This window comes from Podarcis pityusensis, assembly GCF_964106645.2.
Source record: "Podarcis pityusensis genome assembly, chromosome: 1".
In the NCBI taxonomy this organism is placed as follows: Eukaryota; Metazoa; Chordata; class Lepidosauria; order Squamata; family Lacertidae; genus Podarcis; species Podarcis pityusensis.
Window position 1 is genome coordinate 25,393,948 of NC_138028.1, and position 13,060 is coordinate 25,407,007.

The following is a 13,060-nucleotide window of genomic DNA, read 5'->3' on the forward strand; positions in this document are numbered from 1 at the left end:
GCCACCAGAACTGCCTGGTGACAAGCACCATGGTTTTGTGCTGTCCAAAGTGTCCAGCTGTGGGATTGTCATGGAGTTGTTTGAGTACCTTCCCCCGTAGGGTCTCCCCCGGTACATACAGCGCCCCCTTATAGTACAGCACCCCTTCCTTCTCCTCAAACCCTCCCTGGGTTTCTCTTCCATCTCGGATTTCCCGGATTTTAGTTTGTGCGAACACGTCGTTTCTAGTGAGTCCGGCCAGTTCTCGTTTCCCCACCAAGATTCCCCCACACACCCACCGGTCCTCGGGGATCACGTGTCGTATCTCTGGTGGCCCCTCTCCTTCCCAGTACTCTGGCTTCCTGGAGAGCACATCTGCTCTCACGTTTTCCTCCCCAGGTACGTATCGGATTTTGAAGGAAAACTTGGAGAACTCCTGTGCCCATCGAATCTGTCTCTGGTTGAGTACTCGTGCGGTCCTCCAGTATTCCAAGTTCTTGTGATCTGTACAAACCTGGATCTTGTGCTGCGCCCCTATTAGTAGAGGGCGCCATCGACGAAAAGCCGCATAGATCGCAAGCAGTTCACGGTCATACACAGTATAGTTTTGCTCCGATTTGCTCAGCTTTCGCGAGAAAAAGGCACATGGCTTCCATTCCTGCTTGCTCCTCCCTGGCTGCAAAAGAACCGCCCCAATGGCTCTGTCGGACGCGTCGGTCTCTAGCCTCATGGGTTTCTCCAGATCCACGTGCAGGAGCTGCTCTTCCGATGCGAACGCCTTCTTCAGTCTTTCAAAGGACTGCTGGGCTCCCTCTGTCCAGACGAACTTCCTTTTGCTACTGAGACAATCTGTGATGGGCGCTGTCAAGTGGGCGAAGTTCTTGATGAACTTCCTGTAGAAGTTGCTGAACCCTAGGAACCTCTGCACGTCCTTCCTGGTTTTGGGAGCCTTCCACTCCAGCACTGCCTGCACCTTGCTTGGGTCCATTGCTAGGCCCTTGTCTGACAACCTGTACCCCAGAAACTTGACTTCTCTGGCGTGAAACTGACATTTTTCCAGTTTGACCCACAACTGGTGCTTCTGCAGTCGTTTTAGCACTTCCCTGACGTCCCTGACATGTTGCTCCTCATTGTCCGAATAGATTAAGACGTCGTCCAAGAAGGCTACGCAGTTCTTGTACAGCAGGGACCCCAGCACGTGGTGCATGAATGCTTGAAAACAGGTGGAGCCCGACTGTAATCCAAAAGGCATAACTAGGTACTCAAAGACCCCTAGGGGTGTGAACATTGTGGTCTTCCGTTTGTCTCCTTCCCTCATCCTAATCAAATTGTATGCTCCCCTGAGGTCCAGCTTGGTAAACATTTTCCCTTGCCTCACCCGTGTTAAAATGTCGTCAATCCTGGGCATCGGGAAGGTCACGGGTTCCGACACCAAATTGATGGCCCTATAGTCCACAACGAGCCTGGGTTTATTTGTGTCCTTTTTGTCCACAAAGAACACCGGACTGCCCCCCACCGCTTTCGATTCTCTTATGAAGCCTCTTTTCAGGTTCTTGTCAATAAATTCCCGCAACTCCTTCATCTCCCTGTCCGACATGGCATACAGTTTACCCACCGGCAGCTGCGCCCCCGGGAGCAAGTTGATTTGGCAGTCAAAGGGCCTATGGGGGGGGTAGTCTATCCGCCTCCTTCTCGCTGAAGACCTCCTGCAGGTCAGCATATTGTGGTGGCACCTCCCCTTTCCGCTCCACAGCTATCCCAGCCACCCTGGCCACGGTCATTCTTGGGGTTTCCCCCCCAGACAGTGTTCCAAACAGTAAGCGGACCCAAAGGTGACAGTCCTCTGATGCCACGCCACCACTGGATCATGTTGTGCTAGCCAGCTCATCCCTAATATTATTGGGGGCCCTGCCAGTGAGGCTACGTGAAAGGCGATGGTCTCCGAGTGCTTGGAAACCCTCATTCTCATTGGTGGGGTCTGGTGTGTCACTTCCCCTCCCAGTAGCTCTCTGCCATCAATGGTGGTTACTTGCAAGGGGAAATCTAAGGGCAGCAGGTGGAGCTGGTGCTCTAGTGCAAAGTCCTTGCTGAAGAAATTGCAGGAACTGCCTGAATCCAACAGCCCTTTCACCTTGACTGGGTGCCCATTCGGGAGTTCTAGCACCACTTCTATGGCTATAGCCGCCCTGGGGGGGTCTGGTTGGGTCACTCCTATTGGTTGCTGGCCTGGCTGCTGTGCCCTCTGAGTGGCAGCCAAGCGTTGTCGTTTCCCGGCTCCTTTGCTTTTTCCACCTCCTCCTCACCCCCTGCAGCTCCCACCATTCCTTGCCAGGCCTTTCTTTGAGGGCATACCCTGGCAAAATGTCCTGGCCGCTGGCAGAGGAAACACTTCTTATTAGTTTTCCAATCCTTTCCCTCCTTCTTGCGACCGTCGCTGGAATTTGAAACCTCCCGCGCGCGCGCCCCATCTATTTCCATTGGCTCCGCCGGTGGGGAAGGCTGCCTTGGTATTTCAGGAATGCGGTAGTCATGGTAACGTTGCTCTCTCCCTTCCCGCTTCTCCTGAGCCCGCACTTCCTGCCTTACACCAATCGCAAGCACAGCCTTGGTCAGCTGATCCATCGACTGCGGGCGGGGTGCGTGGGAAAGCTCGTCCTTCACCGTTGGGGACAACCACTCCTCGAACAACATTTGAATGGGTTCAGAGTCCAGTTCCCACCCGAGCCGGTGAACTAACATGGCAAAGCGTGACCAGTAGTCTCTAACTGACTGGTGCCCCTGTTTACAGTTCATCAGTTCCCGCCGAGTCACACTTTGCTGCACATCACTGGAGTACATTGCGTCCATCGCCTGAAAAAATTTCCTCAGGTCCTTCAAGGCGGCATTCTGCGTTGCCATTAGGGGCCTGGTCCATTCCCTGGCCCCATCCTGCAGATGCCCAACAATATAAGCCACCCGTTCCCCGTCGTCTGCAAAATCATTCTGCTGCAGTTCCAAAGCGTACTCTATTTCCGTCCGGAACGCACTATAGTCCTGAGGCTTCCCTCCAAACTTGTGTACCAGTCCCGGTACCTTCCTTGCTACGGGGGTGGGTCTGACCTGTGCATCTTGAGTCCGCCTTTCGTCCAGCCGCGCCATTAGAAGAGCCACATGCTGCTCCAAATCTCGGTTCCTCTCCACCAGATTTTGCACTCCTGCTGCTCCCTCTGTGGCGCCAGCTTCCCTGGCTTTGCTCATGATGCTGCCTGCCGCTGTGCACAAGCAACGTCAGGGACTGACGGATTGCTATAATGGTATGGGGTTGCTCGTGCGTAAGTTGCCGCCTCTCCTGGCTATGTTGCCTTGTTAAACCTTTCTGTCTGGACAGCCCTTCAATTCCTGGCTGCCTCAGTCGCTAGCAGAATCCGTCAGTGGGCGTTTCTTAAACCTTTTCCAACATAAAAGTTGTTTGACACTGTCATGGGCTCAGGGGCTGAGCCACAGGGGAAGGAGGAGATGGAGAGCGAAGGGGAACAATCTGAGGGGAGCTCAGGAGGGTATGCCAGTGATCAGAGAGATTCCATGAGTCTCTCCAGCGAATCAGAGGATTCCCAGAAGGGGGCCCCCAGAGGCAGGGCAAGGGGGGCCAGTGGGGAGTCTCCAAGCGGCAGCTGGAAATCAGGGGTAGCTTCCCCACCAGAGCGTAGCGGGGGGGAAGAATCCCAAGGATTAAAACAAGAGCCTCCTGCAGGAGGAGAGAGTGAGGCTGGACTGACCACGCCTCTGTCAGAGAGTGGAGGGGCAGAGGGAAGAGCAGGTCCGGCCAGCCCCCATGAAGGAGAAAGCAGTGAGGGGAGCAGTGTAGCCGTTAGGAGGAAAGTAGGCGGCTGGGCGCGTGGAGGCGCGTGGAGGCGCGTGGAGGAAAGTAGGAGGCGCGTGGAGGAAAGTAGGCGGCTGGGCGCGTGGAGGCGCGTGGGCCAGCAGAAAACCCGGATTGGGAGCCAGGTCCTAAAGCCCGCCGGAAGGGTGGGGAGGAGTCAGAAGAATCCGCCTCCGAAGAAAGTAGGAAGGAGGTAACCCCAGAGGACAGGAGGACCCGGAGGAGAAAGGAGCAGAAGCAGGAGAGGAAGAGGTGGAGCAAAGCTCGGGTCTTGAACTGGTGTAGGGGAGGGGAGGAGTCAGACGGAGCTTCGCCGGTCTAAGGACTCAGACGTAGCGCTGCGCGCCATGGATGTCAAACCAACAATGAACCACAATAAAGACTTTTGTTTATAAAGAGCAACTGGCGTTGGTCCTCTGTGAGCTAGGACCTGAGGCAGCGCTGACAGACACCCAGTCTCCTCCTACTTTCTCTGCGCGGAAGTCTTCTGCGCAGGGAGGGCGTGGGTAGCGGAGGACCAGTGCTCTCCCCGCTGGTGTCCGGTGAAGAGTCTGGGAGCCCTCTCGCCGATTCCCCCATCTGCCCCTCCTTATTCCTGGTGTTGCACTGAATTGCTTCCCCATCTGCTGAGCTGCCTCTCTCCCTGCTGGGCCCTTCTCCAGCATCATTGGAGAGCCTTCCCTCCACCTCTAGCTCCGATGTCAGTTCCCTGACATTGCTGTTCTTCCCTATTTCCTCCTTAAGCTCTGGTAACTGGGGACATACTAGGCAGGGATACTTCAACGACTGCACTGGCCATTACATTTCTTCACACAAAGAAACATAAATTAGGCACTTCTGACTAGATCTAGTGGGGAAAAATGTAGTATGGATCTAAGTGCTTCTCGTAATGCTACAAATTGCATATTTTGACTTTATTTGTTTGAAATTGTGGCTCTCTTGTCTATTCACATAAGCTATAAAAAGAAACAGACCTTTCTGAATGTCTCAACATAATTATATTTCTCTTATGGTGGTATGAATACAGTAGACTAATTTCATAAAGCCCTGGGATAACACTGATATATAGTTTCCTACTGAAAGCCAAATAAAGACCCCACTGAGCCTTTAATGTCACAGAGGTAATTTTCAACTTTTTCTGCTTGCTCAAGAATAGATTAAGGGAGGCCTTTGATGGTAGTGTGCACAGAAAATGCTTCCCAGTTCTTGCAATGCTGCAAGTGACAATAAATAATTGTATTAAAACATCTGTTAATAAATTTAAAGAAGCATTTCAAAAGGTTGTGTGATGAGGTTCAGTAACCAGAGTCTTCTGAAAATAGTGACTGTAGGTAAACATTATGAGCTTTGAGGTCAAGCTTTGAGGTACCATGTTGCTTTGTGTGTTCTTGGAAACAGGTATTTTAAACATGCTTTTTGTATGCAGGGGGGACACAAAGCATTCCAAGCCCCATAGACTGAATCAATAGAAGGACATACACAAAAACATCCAGGATTTCAGCTTCTAAAGATGATTAACCTGACAGTGCATCTTGCATAGTACCGATTAAGAGTGTGATAGCAACATTGTAGGCTTGTATATCACCCCAATTTGTGGCACTTTACTCCCATTGTTTTCCAGGCTAAGGGGGCTGCAAACAGATTTTTAATGGAGGCATATAATACAGAGTTTGGTGCCAAGCATATGCTATAGTCCATTAGTTTTCTGGATGTGGCTTTTACGTCATGTGAAAGCTCAGCTATAATACAGAAGCTAGCAGTTAGGCAAATTACATGGAACTGGAATAAACTGTCTTGTGAATGCAGTCTCTGTCAGCCTCTGACACCCATCTGTAAAATGAGAATCACAGTATTGACCTATTTTGGAAAGTTGTTGTGATGATCAGTGAGACAGAGAGTGTTATATAAAGTCATTGTTGTAATAATAATAAAAATTATAATTATAATGCATAGTAGTTGCTTTAGTATGCTTTGCAGAAAGGAAGGAGGGACTTTAGTAAGGATTAAGAATTACCCCAGAAATAACTAGGTGTCATCAACAATACAGCCTGAGATATTGCAGAAGACAACACTGAAGGCCAAAATGAAGGCTAGCAGATACTTTTCCTGTTTAAGAAATTCACAGTTAACCTAGTTTGTGTATAGATCTAAGCCTGTGGAGAATATATTTGCTTGTACTAATTCTGGATATACTGTCTTATTTTATTGCATTACAAGACAGTAGGAAGATAAATCCAGTTCCAAATATTGCAAAATTATTTCACTCTTATCTAAAATGTCCCTTCTCATTTGTTTCTCCTCTCCTGGAGATGAGGAGGATCTCTAGAGTCCTCTCCCTTCCGCAGTGTGTCTTCCCAGAATAGTTCTTCATGCCTGAAGTTGTTCTTACAGTGTGTGTCTGAACAATCTGGATTCTGAAAGTTCCCCGCCCACTCCATACCCATTCAAAGCCCCTACGGCATGGACAGCCAAGGTCAAAAAGGAGATCAATCAAACAAGAGGGAAACCCTGAAGACCTATTTGGAGTCTCTTTCTCTTCCCTCTCTCTTTCTCTTTCTCTCACACACCACACTTTCCTGCATTTGCAGCCACAAATCCGACGAGACTGAAAGCTGGATTTCACATAATAGTCCTATGACCTGTACACAGTGTTATAGCCGGCTCCAAATTAAAACCCGCAACACAATTGAGAACTGTCAGTAAAAGCAATTGAATTCTCAGTTCTTTTACTTCTTAAATTGGAGGGAAAAAATATCAGTTGGCAGCTCACGGTCAATCAATGCCCAGTGTGAAGGGTGTTTGCTTTCCAATCAAAACTGTTAATCCAGTTTCACACAGAAATTAGGTTGTTTTCTAATTGAGTGACCAGTAGACAACTGTCTGGACAGATTGCTAGGCGACCTTTGGAGTAATACAAATTCATTCAGCAATCAGTCCTTATTGGCGTAAAGAACTGCACAGTCCCAAGAGTTAATGAGATGCAGAGTTACAATTGATTCACAAATAACAGGGTATTAACAGATACACCAAGGATTACTGAAACTCATATATAAACTTTCTGGCTCTTGGGGTGTGTGGTGGTTACCCTGTAGCTCTAATGACTACTATGGAATGGACTTCAATTGATATTAAATAGGCAAGCAGATCTGTGCTGGCAAATTAATTTGCATTTGCATTTAATCACTGTATACTAAATCAGAGAAGGGCTTTGTGATATCTTCATTTCTTTCTTTCAAAATGTATCACCTGCCATTTTAATACATGGAAGGTAGCAAACCAAATAAAAAAGTGGTACAATTGATCAAAGTTTCAATTACACAAAGCTGATAACACAGAGATAAATTTACACGGAACATTTTTGACCCTGCTCTCTTCCTTCTTACTTCCTTCAATTCTACCTCTAGCAAGTTCTGGGAACAGTGAAGCTGCATGTTGGAATATTCAGGACAGACAAAAGACAAAAATACTTTTCCACACTGTGCATAGTCAAACTATGAAATTCACTTCCACACTATGTAGTGATGGCCACCAATTTGGATGGCTTTCAATCAGGATTGGATTTATGGAGGGTGAGATTATCAACTCTGACAGAGGCAGTGTACATCTGAATGCCAGTTTCTGGCAGGGCTCATCTTAAGTTCATAAGAATGGACTGAGAGATCCTTGAGAATTCCTACCCATAACTTCCTGGTCTTTCCTTCATCTGTTTTCCCTCTCTAAAACCTGAGTCTGTCCACATTTCCAATGGTAGTGATATACTGCCTTCCTCACCTATCCACTCCTAGAATTATTGCCTGGACTCTTAAGCCTCAACCTCTGAGTCTTGTTCATTGGTGACTGACAGACTGTGAACCTGGTGATACGTGGTTATGTCAGTAGATAGCATTAAGAAGGTTGGCTTGGTTGTGCTTGGTGGTTCAGGGTGATGAATGGTGATGAATAGGGAAGAAGAAATGAAAAAGCTCACAGAAAACCAAGCAACAACAAGTCTAGTGGTTCTGTCCTGTGGTTCTTTCCTTGATATCCCGAAGAACCTGAGAATAAAGCTCAAACCCTGAAGTTTCAGGTCAGACCTTGAGATTTGGCATTTCATTATGAAGAAGCCTTACAAAGTGCACGTCAACAAGCCAAGCCACAGATGACAAGGTCCTCCAAGTTTCTTCTTGCAGGAATGAGGTTCATGCTTTCTTGGGTTCCAAGTGCACATTATTACTCAGCAAGAGAAGGAATGAGTTATAGGGCCAGTAGCTTCTGTGCACTTGTATTACTGGAGGATTGCCAAGGCTTGCATAACTCCATGTGTGACACTTTGAAAGTCCCATCAGCTCATTTCCAGCCTTTACAGAGCACTGTGCACAGGGCTTGGAAGTTGCCACCAGCCAGTTGACTGGTGGTGCCTGCAAACTGCTTTGGGCCCAAACTTTTCTTTACTTGCCTCACACCTGATTTCATAAGGCAGGTGGACATGACTTGGCCAAAACAGTCTCACCTTCAGTGTCTTGTAAACCTAGCCTGACCACTGAAGTCTGTATGTTGGTAACCTCAAGGCTGGATTACTGCAATGTGCTCTATGTGGGACTGCCCTTGGGCCTTGTTCAGAAGATCCAGCTGGTGCAGAATAAGGCAGTGGCTGATTGGGGCCCATAGCCAACTACATCTGTTCAACATTGTTAAGATATCTGCACTAACTGCTCATGTACTAGTGAGCCTGCTCAGGGTCCTCGTATTGTGTTTTTTTAAGCCCTGAACAACTTAGGTCCAGGGCACCTTAGAGACTGCCTAAATCTTCATATCCCAGGTCAGTCACTGAGATCATTAGCAGAAATGCCATTGGTCATCCCCAAGTTGGCAAAGCTCATGTGACAGCAACATGAAACTGAGCCTTTAATGTCATCAGCCCAATCTGGTGGAATTCTCTGCCAACAGAGATTCAGCAAATGCCATCTATAGTAACCTTTCTAAGCCTACTTAAAACTTTTCTATGCCACCCGGCTTATGCAGGCAATTAAGACAACTTCTTTTCGTAATGATGATCTCTGATTTTTTTAACGTGTTTTTTGTTGTATTTTATTTCTTTAATTTCTATTACTGCCCTTGAACTGAGGATTACAGGGTGGTTTACAATATAGAAACGCAAAAATACATAACATGGTAACAAACAAAAACAATCATCCCCACAGTATGTATGTATGCATTTCTGTTGTAAAACGCTTTGGTCTTTTAAAAATGATATAGCGTGTTCTCATTAAAAGAGAGCGCGTGTTGCGGATGGGGCCAAGCAAGACACCCCGTAGTTGCCAGGCAGGATAGGATAGAGAGGCCTGGCAAGGATTGGTTGATGGTGTTGCTGGGGTAAAATTGATGTTGCCAATTTGGGGGTGGGAACAGATTATTTAAACAGTGCTCACAGCAATCTGCTTTCTCTTTCGCTGTGGGCACCGGATCACCCGCCCGCCCTCCCTTGTTTTGAGCTTGTGCTTTGACCTTGCTATGCCTGTCATGCGGTCGCCTGCTTTGGGGCAGGGGCCCGGTAGGAATTTTGCCATCTGGCTGATTAGTGGGTGCCATTTGGTTTTTTGCCTACTGCGTAGCAAATCGTCACAACTTGTAAGGTTGGCGGTTAGGCATTGGTTAAAATTGGTTGGAGGAGGGGTATGGATTGGCTGGGCCTGCCCCTCCAATGCTGCTGCTGCAAGGGAATTCCATTAAAGGAATTCAGGGGCTTACCATCCTTTCTTCCAAACCCCTGGAATCGGGTTTGGGCCGCGTAAGCCCCTGGGAGCCTGCGGGGAGAAGCTGAGGGTCTGTGTTGCAGCTCCAGTTATCCCCGATCTTGTTTCCCCTCACTGGCTTTCGCTGGAATCCGGGAGTCAGTTCTGTCCCCAAAGTGGGGGGTGGGGCAGATAGTTATAACCAATACCTAAGCATCTCACATCTTGTATGTTTAATAAATTTGTGGCCAAAATTATGCCAAAAACCTTAAACAAAAATTATGTGTGATGTGTGAGTTATTGGGGTAGGGGTGTTTTGGGGGACCTCAGCACGCAAATAAATATTTTTAATATAATAATGACTGGACCAGCCAAGACATTTTGCTGCCTGAAACAGAGAATCAAATCACACAGGTACACACTCCAGTCAAGGTACATAGTACTACCGAGGGCCAGTCATGTTATTTTGTCACCCGAGGCTGAAAATCCACAAGAAGCTCTCTTCCTCCCAGGCAGAGTAAAATCACACCAAGCATACATTAAGTAAGTAACATTTTGCTGGTCTTTCACCATGCCCCAAATCTGCCTCAGGGCCAGACCTGAATGGTGGGCCTACGTGTGCCTCGCTACAAGAAACCATTTTCCACACAGAAACGAGAGTATTTCTCAGCCCTCATGGCTAGAGACAAATGTTTGAAAATGAGGTGGCAGTGAACAGATGCAAAATCCATTCTGTTTTTTAAACTGCCACTATTAAGTCCGCATATCAATATCTTCTTCCAAAGGCTGCCTCACACATCTCAATCGTATTTATTTGTTTCTTGCACTCTGATTAATAGCGCTTGCTTGTGAGTTACTGTAATGAATGTGACAGTTTACATCCAAATGGCATGTACACTGAGTTATTTATGCCTTGGCTTCAGATCAGTTCCTGCCCCATTTTAACACAGAGGGAAATCTTACTATTTGGAAAGATATGTAGAAGGGCTTTAGCTCAGTCGCAGAGCATCTGCCTTGCATGCAGAAAATCCCAGGCTCAATTCCCAGCATCTCCAGGGAAGGCTGGGAATGCCACTTGCTTGAAACTCTGGAAAGCTGCCACCAATCAGTGTAGGCAGTACTGAGCTGAATATCCCCTGGATCTGACTTGGTATACAGCAGCTTCCTATGTTCCTAACTTAGCTTTTATTTCAATTTGATCTGTTGTTTACATCTCAGATGTCCCGATTTCCATAAAGGGGTGCAGGGTGGGGGTGAGAGAGAAAATAATCCATCTATATGAAATCAGTAAGAGCAAGAACACCGCACAGCCATTCCCTTGGAACAGATGGAAGGCGGAAAGCTGGCATTGCTCTAGGGACACACACACACACAATTTTACACCAATTAGTTTTACTGCTTTGGATACATGTCATGTGATTTTATAGATTATGCAACTATGTGCATCACAGCAATATAGTGTTGCAATTGAGTAAGGGAGAAAACCAAAGCATTTTTTTATTTTTATTTTTAACTCACAGTCATGGAAGGCTTTGTGCCTTTCTAGTTTCTTTCTTCTTTGGGAAAAAAAGAGAGTTATTTCTTTATGAAACACTTTTATATACCACTTTCTGACGCAAAGTGACCTTGAAGTGGTTTACACAAAGCACTGAAACAATATACCGGTAAATACGAAATCTTAAATTAGACTTTCAGGGCTCCTCCATACAACCTGTTTTTTTGAGCATTCATTGTGATTTGTTTGCACAAAGCTTATGTAGAAGTTTGGCTGTGTCCAGTCTTTACTTAGAATTCACTCTCATTTCTCACCCATGGTAAATAGCTGTATCTATTAAGCTAAGTCATAGACAATTTGCTGCCCTTTAAGGGTACTCCAGATGTGCCTGAGGTAAGCTGCTTTATCTTCATTCAGGTGTGGGGAACCTGTGGCCTTCCAGGTGTTGACGGACCTCAGCTCGCATCATCCCTGACCATTGGGCATGGTGGCTGGGGCTGATGGGAGCTGAAAGACAACCACAGGTTCCCCACTTCTGCCCTAGGTAATGGTAGATTTAGGCCTTTGTGTCCCTCTCAGATCCCTGTCTTAGACCTTGCCAGCCCCAGCTAGCATGATCAATGGTATGTAATACTAGGGTTGTAGCCCATCACCAGGAAGGTAACATGTTAGCTAACCCTGCTCTAAGAAACTCCCCTCTAAGAAAGAACTCTTGACAACTTTGGAAGAGCAGTGATTTGAACTATGTGTTCTTCTCTGTTGAGGAAAGATGTTTACAGCTCCTCTGCTAATGTTGAGATAAGAGTTGCTTATTATGCTTTGTTTTTTAAACCATCATAATCTTGTAATGTGGGACACATGTCGCGCTGTGGGTTAAACCACAGAGCCTAGGGCTTGCCGATCAAAAGGTCGGTGGTTCGAATCCCCGCGACGGGGTGAGCTCCCGTTTCTTGGTCCCAGCTCCTGCCAACCTAGCAGTTTGAAAGCACGTCAAAGTGCAAGTAGATAAATAGGTACCGCTCTGGCGGGAAGGTAAACGGCGTTTCCATGCGCTGCTCTGGTTCACCAGAAGTGGCTTAGTCATGCTGGCCACATGACCCGGAAGCTGTACGCCAGCTCCCTCGGCCAATAAAGCGAGATGAGCGCCGCAACCCCAGAGTCGGCCACGACTGGACCTAATGGTCAGGGGTCCCTTTACCCTTTACTTAATCTTGTAATAGAATATATCATAACTTATAGAGAATTAAAGAATGCAATATGTGCTCTACCACATATGGAACATAGGATGCCATGTTATACTGGGTCAGACAATTGGTCCATTAGCTCAGTATTTTCTACTGTCAGTGAACTCTCCAGGGTTTCAGGCTGGGTTCTGTCCCTGTCTTTTGGGAGATGCTTGGGATTGAACCTGGGACCTTCTGCATGCAGAGCAAACACTCTACTGCTGAGCCACGGCCCTTCCCCATGGTTCCCACATCTTGACAAAAGCAATGGAGAGTCTCATGGCTCTTGTAGGTTAAACAAAGAAGTCGATACCTTGGCACAGTAGACTACCAAATTGGCACCATTTGGCATAAGTAATGCATATACAATTGACAGCTTGGTCCTGAACTTCAACAAAGGGTTGCATTTTTATTTTATTTTTTGTTTAGAGAAATGTTAACATTGGCACCAAATCCAAATCATTTCGTCGTGCCCCAGTGCTTCTCTACTGTACAGTAAAGAGCTCCTCCGGACCCAAAATCAAAGTAGTCCAAGACGGTTTTGGTTTGTTTGCTTATTTTCTTTCCTTATGTAAAAGCACACTGGGTCATTCCCAATTAGTAGCGCTCTTCAAGGTTCTACTACACTAGCAGACGGCAGTGATCCATCACAGCTGTCACATCTTAGACTGCATTGCTAAATAGTTTTCAGATGTTTCCCCATTCCCATGTTTGGGTTTAGTTTTGCATTCTATTTTATGGACCCTCATACATATAACAAATTAATCTAGGCTCTACCAAAAAGAAAGAAAGA